At 42.1% G+C, this 12,498-nt stretch overlaps 2 protein-coding genes and 1 long non-coding RNA gene across 12 annotated transcripts in view; 2 read left to right on the top strand and 1 right to left on the bottom strand.

The window, feature by feature from the left end:
* Nucleotides 1-12,498, top strand: part of LOC112668863 (cystatin-9-like) — a 1,128,704-nt gene that overhangs the window by 370,185 nt on the left and 746,021 nt on the right. The gene's annotated exons all lie outside the window — the stretch shown is intronic.
* Nucleotides 1-12,498, bottom strand: part of SYNDIG1 (synapse differentiation inducing 1) — a 188,225-nt gene that overhangs the window by 113,964 nt on the left and 61,763 nt on the right. The gene's annotated exons all lie outside the window — the stretch shown is intronic.
* The window catches only part of LOC112668860 (uncharacterized), a 45,674-nt gene continuing 35,807 nt past the window's right edge, over nt 2,632-12,498 (top strand). For 2 of the 3 annotated variants that reach the window (XR_004808485.2, XR_003141928.3), the window contains exons 1-2: nt 2,632-2,873; nt 5,405-5,487. This is a non-coding gene — a long non-coding RNA (uncharacterized LOC112668860). The remainder of the gene's footprint in view (nt 2,874-5,404; nt 5,488-12,498) is intronic. The other variant, XR_004808488.2, reaches the window with a different exon arrangement.

The raw sequence follows: 12,498 nt of genomic DNA, 5'->3' as shown, positions 1-12,498 counted from the left end.
TGGCTAGATATTTGATGACACTAAGGAGTTCTTGTCATTTTTTTAGGCATTGTTAATTTTTGAAAGCATATGATGAGGATTTTTAAAAGCTACCTAAAAAAAAGCTATCTACTTGTAGAGGTTCATATTGAAATATTTGCAGACTTAATAAATGATGTGATGTTTGGGGCTTGTTTAAAAGCCATCTGTTTTGGGAGGAGGAGTGAGCAGCGTACAGAGAAAACAAGATTGGCCATGGGCTGATCATGAGAGAAGTTGGTTGATGGGTACATGGGGTCCATTTTCCACTTCTTTTTACTTTCACATAGGTTTAAAGTTTTCCATAATAAAGAGTCTTTAAGAAACCAACAGGTGAAGATGTATAAGAAAGATGTAGCCAGAGGGAAGAGCATGAGGCCAGGCAAAGGGGCAGGACGCATGCAGGTAGCATTGGAGCAATTCTGGCAGAGGAGAACCAGGAGATTAAGTTGAAGGTGGATGAGGGGCTTTATTATGAGGATTTTGAATGTCAATATACAGATAAACTTCACTTTGGCAATGGGCATTGTGTAAGAAAGGCCCTTGAATAGAATGTGATAATAGGGAGGCAGCTGGGTCTGTGGACAGCATGGAGGATGGGTACAGGATAAAGGGCACCAGCACTGGTGGTCTGGCTCTGATGCACAGCGCACTCACTCTACGCATGTTCAGCAGGCCTCAGGGCAATGGGGAGGGGCCAGTGTCCTGCAGAAACCCTCAGGGTGGCATGAATCTGGATATCACTGATTATGATTCCTGGGTTTTGCGTTATTTCATCCCCTTGACAAACTGATCATAAAGAGGCAATAGGAGTAGTGACATCAGTGGCCTGAGGATTCTTAACCCCCAGCTCCTGTGCTGCTGCTGTCAGAGCAGATAATGAGGCCTCCCTGAGGGGCCCAGAGACCTTGCCGAAAGCATTCACTTCTCATAGTGAGTCCTTCCTATTTTCTTTGAAGATTTTATTTATTTATTTGAGAGAGAGAAAAAAAAAGCACAGAGGGAGAGAGAGAAACAGACTCCCCACTGAGCAGAGAGCACAAGGCAGGGCTCAATCCCAAGACCTGAGATCATGAACTGACTTGAAGGCAGATGCTTAACTGACTGAGCCACCCAAGTGCTCCGTGTGTCTTTCCTATTTAACTGAAGAGTTCCTGCTTGGTGGTTTCTGCACAACACAGGTGTGCTGAACCCCTCTCATTCATCACAGGTAGAAGTATGACCATTCTCCCAGCTGTGGGTGGTTTTCCACTTTTCAAAAGACTGTGTTCAGCTAGGTTTGCAAATAACATACAGGGTTTCTACACTGAGGTGGCTGTGTGGCCTGGGGCTGTCTCCCTGAAGTCCTGGGAGAGCTCCAGGGCCAGGGGCACAGTGCTCACTGCACAGTCCCCATGACCCAGGAGCACTGAGCTGGATCCCTGGGTCGCCCCCACTCCCAACAGACAGGGCAGCCAGCAGCCTTTTTTGCTAAGGGAGGTCTCTGAGGATCACAAGCTGAGTACTGACTGCAGCTCATTCACTTGTCTGGAGGCAGACTGGGGCTCACTGAGTGAGCCGGTGAAGGCAACAAAGCTGGTCCCAACTCCTATTGCTACTCAGGTCAAAAAGACAAGGATTTGCCCAAAACTGTTTCTGAATAATTCATGGAAAAATAGTTGTGAATACCCTCCCAGATAGAGGAGCCACCTAGGAAGAAAGAACAGCCAAAATGGGTAATAATGAGGAAGAGAGGTGGGACACAAAAATTGGGAGCACTGCTCAGGGTAGAGTTCTTGATCCCCCTGGACCATTTTGTTGCTGTTTTTTGTCTGTTTGCTTGATGTTTGATTCTGTTGCCAATAAACCGACTTTCAAAATCACTCTCCACAGAGCTCATCCCTCCAAGTTTAGAAGACACTCTCAACTGTTTACTCCTCCCTCTGCTGCCTGCAGTCACTAGTTCTGTGGTCAGACCTCAGAGATACCCCTCAGATGCAGGCTGCCTAGAAAACTGTCCTCAGCTGGTGGCCAGACCAAGGTCTCCCAGGCCAGGCAGGAAATGCTGTCTGTCTCAGGACAGCTGCAGGCTCCTGATACCTGCTGTCTCTGTCTCTGCCAACGTGTGTTTCTATGCTACCACTTCTAATTTTTCAAAAGACACTGTGAGTGGAGATGTTTATGAAAAATCTCCCAAATGTGTTTATATTGGCTCATCTTTGTACACACATTGTGAATGGTGCTCTCTGTGTTGACAAATACTATTGCTCACTAAGTCCTTCCCCACTGTTGGTGGGAGGGCTGGGATTGCACTGGGACCTGTGATGATGGCTCCTCTTCTGGGAGGCTCATGTGGATCTACTATCCATACACCAGGCTTCAGAGTAGACTGTGAGGCCTGATGTCCCATGTCTCACTTTCCTGAAGGCAGATTTATGCTCTGACCTGGCCTCTGTAGGTGTTAAGCCCACTGGGCCTGTCACCCCCTCCAGTCCCTGCTCTCCTCTCCCTGCATTCCTGCTAACTCCACAAGTGGTCTTTGCCACACATCACCTCCCCAACGGGGCATTGTCCAGGTCAGACCTCTGTGAGATCGCCCACAATGCCCACCCTGTGATTCACCTTGGACAGGGCCTTGCCTCAGCTGTTCTGTGAGCTCTTCCAGGTCAGAGATTCACAGTCTCACCATCCTTGCAATCCTGAAGATGAGTCCGGGACCATCCATCCGGTCCACAAGGGCTTGACAAATAACTAATGATGTTTTGCCAAAGGAGGCTGCAACAGAGCCCTCAAATACATGTGACAAGAACTTCACTGATGGAAACAAAATGTTTCTCCATTGAGAGAAATTACCTGTAGAGCAGCTAACCTAAGAGGTGGGTATTTTAAGAACTCATCTGTCTTAACACTCAGTTATGGAATGCTATGGCTTTTCTTGATTTATATATAATCTTTTCACTTAAGCAGTTATTGCAGCCAGAAATTCTATATCGTATAGGGGGAAAGCATATTTCCACACATTTGGTGATGAGGGTTCAATTTTCATCACATGTTTTCCTAGAACTTCCCTTGGCACAGAGAGCAAGCATTCTGTTCTCCTCTAGAAAGTTTTGGCACATAAGTCAGCAATAAACCAGCAAACTACATGAATCCTTCTCCCAAGCAGGTAATGATTCCCATCCCATCCCTATTTTAATTAAAGATAAATGATCCCTACAGATAATAGAAGCACTGTTTTCCTATGAGTCTGGATGCTGAAGGCTTTCTAAGCTGGACCAGCAAACACTTGCCATCCGAAGCAACAATGATCTCTCAGTGTCTGAGGTTGGAGAATCAGGCTCTGGGGGTGGGGTGGACAGAGGCCAGCTGTCCAGAGCAGATGATATCCTGAGCATAGGTGGCCTTGAAAAGCTTCAAAATGGAATTTGAATTCCCTCCCCCAAAACCAGTGAAGAAGGAGGTCAGCATGTATTTAGCACCTAGCATATGGTGAGCATGTACCAGGCATTTCCATGCATCCACCTGACAGGCATTTAGTGGGCACAGGAGAAAGACTGTCTGTGAATAAGCATTAAACTGTACCCAGTGCTCTAGGCAAGGACAAGCCTGCCTTTAGAGAATACACAAGAAACTGGGTGCAGTAACCCAGGCTGAGGATTTAGAAAAAGACTCCTGTGGAGCTGTCATTAAAGGTTAAGACCTGAATGGTGAGGAGGAGTTAGGGGGTCAAGGCAGAGAGAAAAGGGAGATGTGTTCCTGATGTCAAATGCTTTGGGGCCAGAGGCAAGGAACCAGCAGGACAGAAGGCAGTGCAACTGAATGGAGCAAGGGTTGGAAGAGACAAGAGGGTGAGGATGGTGGCAGGAGCACTGGAACCTATCCTGACAACCTTAGGCAGCTAGTGAGATGTGGGATGGAGACGGAAGCCCTGGAGGTGTATCTGGGCTGGCTGGAAGCAGGAATCCCAGCTGAGGGGCTGGTGACCTCAGAAAGGGCCATGAATGGAGAGATATATGCAGTTCTGGAAGTATGTAGGAGGCAGAGTCAACAGGCCTGACTGCTTCCTTGGATATGTACAATGAGGCAAGGGAGTGGGGAATGTGGGGATGAAGCACCCCTCCCTCTGGCCCAAACCCCTGGTGGACTGAGAGGCTATTGCCAAAGTAGGAAACAATGGGTGAAGGATGGATTTGGGAATATAGGTGGGATGATGATGAGTTCACATTTACTAGATGAGCTAAATCCATGGGTTCCCCTCCCCATGCCCTGGTTCCCATCATTCCAGAGCTGATGACCCCATTTTGGCTATCATAGGCCACGTCAGAGGAATTAAGGCCTGTGGTGCAGTGTCAACTGATGACAGATGGGAAGTTGATGGATGAATGCTCAGCATCTTTGTCTCTTGGTGGGACAGTCTGAGGCAGGTGTCCTGCACACTCTCTCAAGGCCCTAGCAGGCCTGTTCGCCCAGTAGCCGAGGGGTTATCTTGATGTCCAATGCACCATTTTTTGGCACTTTCCATTCCTGTCTCACTTCCACTCTCCTCTACTGGTCCTCTTGAATTCTTATCTTGGGGCCTATTTCTTGGGGAGGAAATCTAAGGCATCAGAGTATTGTCCAACAAGCCTTTGAGGTGCTGCCATCACTTCTGTAGAGACAAGAGAACCAAATGAGCCACTTTGTATTCTACAAGCTCACAAGTCTATGATACTATTGAATGGCTGAGCTCATTTCTCTTGTCAGGACTTGCAGAAGAGGTACCTATTTGCCTTTACATACCCAAACTGAAGCCACCTAAAGAGATGGAAGCCCTCCTAGGCCAGCCAGAGCAAAGGGCACCATGCTGGTTTGGATGAACATGTTTTAAAACCAAAATTAAAAATAGACTTATGAAAGTCAATTCTCTTTGAAAAATCAGAAGCCGCCTTATTACAGGGATGGGGAGTGTGTGATCATTCCCACAGGCTTCGTGTTCTTGGTCCCCAAGAGAGGGATACCTCACTGCTAATTGATAAATTTGCAGTCTGGCTACTGAGAACAGTCTCAGGTAGGATATTGTAAGCCTGACCTCTAAAAGATGGATTCTCTCATGAGTTGGGAATCAATTAGGTTTTCTGGCCTCTAACACACAAGGTTAAGACTGATTCGTCAACTCTTTGACAAGAAGATGAATGCCCCCCCCCCCAAAATTTAAAAAATAAAAAATAAAAAATAAAATAAAAAAAAGAAGATGAATGCCCCCAATGGCCTCTGGGATTCAGAGACCGTGTCTCTGGTGGTATCCTTCATATTCTACAAGGTCATCAATCCTCACAGTGAATGATCTAAATACAACCAGAGAGGATATGTCAGTGAAGGAGAGGAATGGGTGGAATTTGAACCCAGGTGTATTGGTCTCCTCACTCAGCTAGAGTCACAGTGACACATCACCTGAGAAGCTGGGAAGACTGCAGACTGAAGGCCCTCACCATCTGCTCTCACATCTGAAAGGTATGCAGTATTTCAGGAGGATTACAATTCTGCTGCTCTCTTTTGTTATCACTAGTATTTTATTCATTTTAAAAAAAAATAGCAGCATTATTCAGATATATCACACACTATAAAAACTCACCTAATTTTTGAAGTGCACAATTCTGAGAGTTGTAGGATATTCGCAGAATTGTGCAACCCTCACTGTTATCTAATTCCAGAACATTTTCATCATTTCATATCCAGTAAGTAGTCACTCCCATTCCTCCCTCCCACAGCCCCTGCCAACCACTGATCTACCTTCTGCCTCTATGGATTTGATTATTATGGACATTTCATATAAACGGAATCATACAACACATGGTATTTATGTCTTCCTTCTTCCACTTCACATAATGCTTTTCATGTTGTTGTATGTATCAGAACTTCACTCCTTTTTATGGCTGAATAATAATCCATTTGAGGGATATACTGCATTTTGTTTACTACTTCCACTGAGGGATGGTTGTTACCACTAGAGTCCTGCGTTACAGGGAGCTAACTATGATTGATCTCTTTTGTTGAATGGTTGATAAAAGAGTACATTCTTCTTCCAGCAAATATATCATGAGATTGAAAGTGTCTCAAAAACAAAACAAAGCAAAACAAACCCTCAGCCTGCACCTCTGGAGTGAGGAAAAGGCATTTCACATATGGCTGGGAACACAGAGTGACAGACAACATAGATGTTTGGAAGCAGAGGCGGGGTCTCTCAAACATTAGCTGGACCAGAGAAACCTCACTGGCAGGCAGGCCACGTGACCTACTGATGGAGAAGACACTGCAGACTGAGCCTGCCTCCTCCCTGTGAAATAGAACATGCAGACACTCGAATATAGAAGATGCTTTTGTAGATCTGAGTTTCAAGTCAGAATAAGGCAGCCCATGCTGCAGCCAAAGCCGCCACTATGAACAGGATCTGAGCAATTTTATGTTCTATCTGCTTCTACCCCTTACAACATACATCATTTTTAAAGAATCCTAGCATGCTCCACGAGGAATTATACATTATGAATACGGTAGAATTACACATGGAGAAATTGGGATTATACATTACAGGTTGCATTTTTCTCAAACTTGTCTCTAATGTTTAATTGATGCTTTGCTCTTAGGAAATAACTAGAAAAAATAAAATGTAAGTTTTGAGAACCAATATTGTAACTACAGTGATTTCCAAACAAAGGCATGGACACAGAGGACAAATGGAAGTACTCTGTCTCACTTTTTTTTTTCCTGAGTCTGTAACAATTCTAGAATAATTCTGTCTCCTGCCCCCTCCCCCCTCCACTTTCCCCTCCCACAGGAAGATTTAAAGATCTGTACTGTTGAGCTTAGGATTTGCTTAGTGTGGAGTGTTTTTACAAAGTAGGATCTAATATCTGTACCTCTGCAGCTGATTAACAACCTCATATGCCAAAGATTTTGTGTAGTAACAGTTACATTTAATACATAAAACAACTTTTAGGAGCAGCATCTCCAAGTAGAAACAGAGCAAACTATGCAACTGATGTGGAAAATTAACTAATTAGCAGATTAAGCCAGGATGCTTTGGATGTCTGACAGGAATGGATTGCTTCTAACACTTTTAATCCCTTCTCATACAGCTCAATTAAGGAAACCATTAGGGCACCAGGTGCTGGGTCTTCCCTACACCCCAACACTGTTAGATACCTTTTGTGTAAACAGAAATACTTCCCTCCTGCTAAGCAAATGATGTATGTGTTTCTGCCAGTGCCCAAGTGTTGAGAGAAAAGAGCTGCTTGCAAATCCTCATTAAAACAATTAAAATTTGCCTTTGGCAGAACACATAGAAAAGCCTGTGATTTGGCAGTGGAAACAGTTAATGAAGCATTCAGAGCCAGATCAGTTATTGTTATTTAACATTTAAATGGCACATTACAATTGCAGAATGCTGTACCATGGAACTTATCACTTTTGGTGACCTGGGACTTCCTGTACACAAGGCCAATCCAAATGTCTACTAGTAAGTAAGGCCTTGTCACAGTACCGCCAAGGAAGAGTCTGCAAGAATTCTAAATCTGGTTCATTAATGATCAGGGAAGTGCAGAAGAAATGCTGTGATACTGGAAATGAGAAAACCTGCGTATTAGGGTTCTTGTTGCCTATAAAAGCTATGCCAACTTGCTTTAGCTTTGTGAGTCTCCATCTCAGTTTTAAGGAATATGTTAAAGGAAGGTGGCTTCCTCACCAATAGCACCTACATGTCCACCTCTACCAGTTCTATTACACTCATCACCTTTAGTAATGTCATCATCCTACAATCACTACCACTGCCTTCACCACCACCACCACCACCACCACCATCACCACCACCACCTCCATTACTACTGTCAACACCACCACCATTATCATCATCACCATCACCATTACCACCACCATCATCTCCATCACCACCACTACAATCATGACCCCTACCATCACCATCATCACTGCCACCACCATCACCACCACCATCATCTCCATCACTACCATCACCACCACCACTACCACCATCATCATCATCATGACCATCACCACCACCATTTTGACCACCATCATCTCCATCACTGCCATGACCATCTCTACCTTCCTCACCTTCACTAAGACTTCACCATCTTTATCACCACCACTATCATCATAACCACCATCACCACCATCATCATCATCATCCTCAACACTAATACTACCACCAAGAATTGGCAAACTGTAGCCCACAGGACACATCCAGCACACACGTTTGTATAGTTCACAGGCTAAGACTGCTTTTTACATTTTTAAGTGGTTGAAGAAAAGAAGTATATTCCAAGACACATGAAAACCATAAGAAATTAAAATGTCAGTGTCCACAAATAAAATTTCACTGAACCACACCTACATCCATTCGTTCATATATGCCTATGGCTATTCTGCACTAGAAAGGCAAAGTTGAGTAGTTGTGCAGAGGCCATATGGTTTGCAAAGCCTAAAATATTTATCTGGCATTTCACAGAAAAAGTCGACTAATTCCATAACCCCTCCCATACCACCATTACCACTACCACCACCAACAATCACTGCCATTACAATCAAAAGCAGTGACATCCCCTTCGCCAACACACACACACCACTCTATGGTTTGGAGATATAGAGGCTACACATGTGGTGTTGAAGAATTCAGTGAGAAGACTGTGAACGTGGATACATGCTCAAGCAAGAAGTCTTCCTTCCCACCAGTGAGTGAGAGAGACAGAAAGCCTTGAAGTTATTCTTGTCTCTAAAATTCTTGTGGGTAACCCATTATTTCTGGAGGGTGCTACGGTGACTTCACCTCTGAGAATTTCTAACCACAAGCCTGCAGTCACACTTGGATTTCACACTCTAAATGCGCCTTGAAAAATGCAGTTGAACACTTCATTTGGAGTGTTTGGGACAGAAAGTTTTGCACCCTACTTGGTAGAGGCAAATACAAATCCTTTCTGGAAGAATGTGTTAAAGACAGGCCTCAGAAAATGTCCATAGACACTGTTAAAAAAAATCTCAGTTTGAAATTAAATATTTAAGAAATAAGCCACAATTAACAAGAGAGAGAAAAAATATCACCAAATTATATCTCCATGACTGCAGCTATTGATACTATCAGATAAAGGTTCATAATATGTTTAGAAACAAAGGACTGAGAACCCTAGAAATAAAAAATACATTTGTCAAATTAAAACCTCAATGAACAGAGTGTTACTTGTAGCATTATAGCTGACTAGATGCTCTGAGGGCTCCCTTACTACAAAATGAAACCCTGGATTAGAACACACTTTGAGATACCACTGGTTGAGAAAGAAACAAGATTACCACCATCCCATAAAACATTACTACAAGGGGCAGAATTGCATTGATTTAAAATGCCAATGGTAACAAGGATAGTAAATTATATAGTCTTGGTAAAGACACAAGACCAAGATGTTGAGACTGAATCCCCATGCTCAGCTAAGATTCTTTAATGGAAGTTCTCAAATTCAAGCATGCCTTAGAATAACCTGGAGGGCTTGTTAACCATAAAGGTTGCTAGGCTTCACCAGCAGAGTTTCTTAATCACTGTGGAATGGTAACAAAATTTTTTGCTGCTAAGAAGTTCTGGGTAATTCTGATGCTGCTGATCCAAGGTCCAGACTTTTAGAATCCTAATTCTGAAGGTTCTGACATAGTGTTAAGTAGCCCCTGGCTATCACAGAAATAGAATCAAACCTCTGTGGTGAAAACTCCCCAAATTTAATCACATAATAAAATCAAGCAAAGAGCTGACAATTAAAGATCAGTATGCACAAAAGACTGCATGGCACTGTGAGTGAGAATCAGTAGAAAAAGCATAGCTTTGAGCAATCAAGGATTTAATGTATTGGAATAGTAAGAATGTAGAACAAATAATTTATAAAATATTTATAGAAATAGGTAGAGATACTTAAAGGTGAGCGAATAACAAGAGACTATCAGTAATAAGAAAAAAATGAAAATGGATTGAATTTTAAAAACAGAAACATTTTCAGTTGAAATAAAAACATAAAAGAATAACTAAAATTTAAAGAGCAAAATAGAGATAGTTGGAGAAAAAATATAACCTAGAAGTTAGATTTATGAAAAATGTAGGCAGATCTCCGAGATATTGTGGGTTTGGTTCCAGACCACTACAGAAAAGCAGACATGCAAAAAAGTGAGTCAAGTCAATTGTTTGGTTTCCCAGTACATACAAAAGTTATACTGTGTTATAGCCTATTAATTAGGTGATAGCATTGTTCTAAGCAAAAAACAATGTATATACTCTAAAAATATGTTATTACTAAAAAAATGATAACCATCATCTGAGCTCTCAGCAAGTCTTCCTGATGGTGAAAAGTCTTGCCTCGATGTTGGTGGCTGCTGACTGCTCAGGGCGGTGGTCACTAAAGGCTGGGGTGGTTGTGGAAATTTCTTTTTTTTTTTTTTTTTGAGAAATTTTTTTTTTAAATTTTTTATTGGTGTTCAATTTACTAACATACAGAATAACCCCCAGTGCCCGTCACCCATTCACTCCCACGCCCCGCCCTCCTCCCCTTCTACCACCCCTAGTTCGTTTCCCAGAGTTAGCAGTCTTTACGTTCTGTCTCCCTTTCTGATATTTCCCACACATTTCTTCTCCCTTCCCTTATATTCCCTTTCACTATTATTTATATTCCCCAAATGATAGCCAAACTGTGGAAGGAGCCTCGGTGTCCAAGGAAATTTCTTAAAGTAAGACAACAGTGAAATGTGTCACATCGATTAACTTTCTTTCATGAGTGATTTCTCTGTACCAGGTGATGCCGTTTGATAGCATTTTACCCACAGAAGAGTTTCTTTCACAAATGGAGTCTCCTCTCAAATCTAACTGCTGCTTTATCAACTAAGTTTACATAATATTTTAAATCCTTTATTGTCATTTCAATAATCTTCACAGCCTCTTCATCAGGAGTAGATTCTACCCCAAGGCAGAACTTTCTTTGTTCATCCAAAAGAAGCAACTCTTTATCTCTTCAAGTTTTATGAGATGGCATCAATTCAGCTCCATCTTCAGTCTTCACTTGTGATTCTAGCTCTCTTGCTGTTTACACCATGTCTGTAGTGACCTCCTCAACTGAAGTCTCAGAACCCTCAAAGTCATCCATGAGGGCTAGAATCAACTTCTTCCAACTCCTAATAATGTTGATATTTCCATAAATCACAAATGTTCTTAGTGGCACCTAGAGCAGTCAAGGCTTTCTAGGTTTTCTATTTATTTTGTCCAGATACATCAGAAGGATCACTATCTATGGCAGCTAGAGCCTAATGAAGTATTTCTTAAATTAGAAAACTTAAAAGTTGAAATTACTCCTTGATCCAAGGATGTTGTCTTAGCAGGCATGAAAACATTAGTCTTGTTGTTCATTTTAATAAGTCTTGAGTGGTTAGGTGCATTGTCAATGAGCAATAATATTTTGAGATGAATTTTTGTTTCTGAACAGTAGGTCTCAATGGCATGCTTAAAATAAATCATGTTGTAAATAGATGCGATGTCATCAAGCTTTGTTGTTTTATTTAGACAGTCCAGGCAGAGTAGACATAGCATAATTCTTAAGGGCCCTAGGATTTTTGGAATGGCAAATGATCACTGGCTTCAACTTAAGTTACCAGCTACCAGCTGCATTAGCCCTAACAAGATGGTCAGCCTGTGCTTTGAAGCTTTGAAGCCTAGGCATTGACCTCTCTTCTCTAGCTATGAAAGTCCTAGATGGCATCATCTTCCAATAAAAGATTGTTTTAATCTGCATTGAAAATATATTATTAGTGTACCCATATTTTTAATTATCTTCATGAGATCTTCTGGATAACTTGCTGCAGCTTCTACAGCAACACTTGCTGCTTTACCTTGCAGTGTCATGTCATGGAGACAACTTCTTTCCTTAAACCTCATAAGCTCAACCTCTATGAGCTTCAAACTTTTCTTCTGCAGCTTCCTCATCTTTCTCAGCCTTCACAGAATTAAAGAGAATTAGGGCCTTGTTCTGTATTAGGCTTTGGCTCAAAGGAAGAAGTAATAAAGAAAAAGTTTGGAATAGTATGAGAATTAGCAAAATGTGACACAGAGACATGAAGTGAACAAATGATGTTGGAAAAATGGTGCCCATAGATTTGCTTTACACAGGGTTGCCACAAGCTATCAATTTGTAAAAAAAAAAAAAAAAAAAAGCAATATCCATGAAGAGCAATAAAATGAGATATGTCTGTATCCATAATGCATCATTAAGCCAAAAAGAATTAGGTAATATAAATAGGTTGTTAAGAGTATGGAGTTTAGAATAAGAAAGTTCAAGCTACATCTATGAGGAGTCCCAGAAACAAAGAAGAATCTTGGGGAAAAGAGAAGTAATACTTGAAGGAATGTCACCTGTGAAATTTTCAGAACTGAGGAGAAACACAAAATTACTGATAAACTCCACACTGACATGCTGTCTTTAAACTGATGAACAC

The sequence above is a fragment of the Canis lupus genome, chromosome 23, assembly GCF_003254725.2.
Source record: "Canis lupus dingo isolate Sandy chromosome 23, ASM325472v2, whole genome shotgun sequence".
NCBI lineage: Eukaryota > Metazoa > Chordata > Mammalia > Carnivora > Canidae > Canis > Canis lupus.
This window is presented reverse-complemented; position numbering and strand designations above follow the sequence as displayed.